Source organism: Zingiber officinale, chromosome 8B, assembly GCF_018446385.1.
Source record: "Zingiber officinale cultivar Zhangliang chromosome 8B, Zo_v1.1, whole genome shotgun sequence".
Classification (NCBI taxonomy): Eukaryota; Viridiplantae; Streptophyta; class Magnoliopsida; order Zingiberales; family Zingiberaceae; genus Zingiber; species Zingiber officinale.
The window spans coordinates 42,350,348-42,352,033 of NC_056001.1; positions in this window are offsets into that span (position 1 = coordinate 42,350,348).

Consider the following 1,686-nt stretch of genomic DNA (forward strand, 5'->3'; position numbering starts at 1 on the left):
AAGTTTCATATTGTCCGCCGTACAGGGGAGATACTGCCGAAATTTCTTCGGACAGGGACTCCTCCGGGGCGTGACAATTTAGTCCATCCAGAATAGGGCTCACTTGAACCCATTTTCCGACTTTCTCCTCTAGCAATCTTCTACTCTGACTTCTCATCCCTCAGAAACGTCGCGTGCTTCATTCTCGTCCGGTAGCGTACTCTTCCGCAATACTCGTCCCTTGGATGCACCGAGCCTGTCGACTCTCTCTCTTATCATCCACTACAACAAAAATGTTAAACGACAACACCCCTACGACAACGGTTTTAGAAGGAAGTGTTGTTAATTTGGTTAAAGACAACAATTTTTGACAAAACCATTGTCTTTGAGCTTTCAAAACAAAACAAAAGACAACAGTTTTGTAAAAATTGTTGTCGTTGAGTGACTTTTTGTAAAATCAACAACACATTTTACAACGGTTTTCTAAAACTGTTGTCTTTAAGCGCTTTCTTAGGGGGTCAAAGATAACGGTTTATTAAAATCGTTGTCTTTGACTTTTTTCTTTCGTCGTTTTTTCCCTTCACAGTTTTTGCTGTGGCAGTGTTTTGCATTCCCTTCGAAAAATTTTTGGCACCCTATTTTCCCCCTTAGCCTTCCCGAACCCTAAATCCCTCTCCTCATACGATCTCTCTCTCCCCCCCCCCCCCCGACCTTCCTACTGAAACCTTCAGAAGGGGTGAGAGGAGGGATTTTAGGGGCTCCCTCCTCCTCTTTCCCCCTCTGCTCATCGCCATCGTCAGATTCCTGTTCACACTGCCGTTTCGGTGCCCTCGACTTCACCCTCAGCCCTGGCACGCTGTACGACGTGCTCGGCGTCGCCGCTGCCACATCGGGGCTCGAGATCATGGTGGCTTACTGGAGGCTCACCGGCGCATGCCACCCGGACGCGGTGGTCGCGGCGGACCGGCTGACGAGTTCATGTGGATCCACGCGGCCTACGAGACACTCTCCGACCCGGACAAGCGCACCGAGTATGATCGAGGGGTCCTCGTCGCCGATCGGAGATGGAGGTCGTTCCATTCTTCCTGATCGTCGTATTCCTTCTACGCCGGCCGACGCCAACCGCGGACATGGGAGATGGACCAGTGCTGGTAACTAACAAGATGCATCAAAGGTGTTTGATTATATGCCGATCTCAAATTTTCTACCCCAAATTGCTTTATTGCTGTTCTTTGTACATGTTCACAGATCAAATAATCTTTGATCTCGCCAAACAACCTCTTCCTATTTCAATTTTGTTTTCCCTTTTCCTTAGGCAATCGTATTAATCTAAGATTGCAATCAAAACTAAAGAAAACCTTTGACTTCATGTTCTGTTTGCTTTAAAAACAAGAAGTTCTGAGATTTCTTGGATCTCTATTTGATCTGTGAATTGATTAGCAACTCTTTGGTTTTTTCAAGAAAGGTTTTTACTCAAGTTGCTACAATTAATTCATAGATGCAAACGGAGGAAGCATTTGATTGTGATGGTTTCGCTTCACCTTCCTTTAGAGGAACAGCCGAACAACTTTGTAACAAATGAATAAGCCTTCTTGTCTCATCTAACCTTAAAAAGTGTACCAGCTTCCTACTTCCTTGAGTTAGGACATGGAGGCAGTGAGGATGGCAGCAATTATGAGTAAGAACATGGAGGCAGTGAGGATGAGC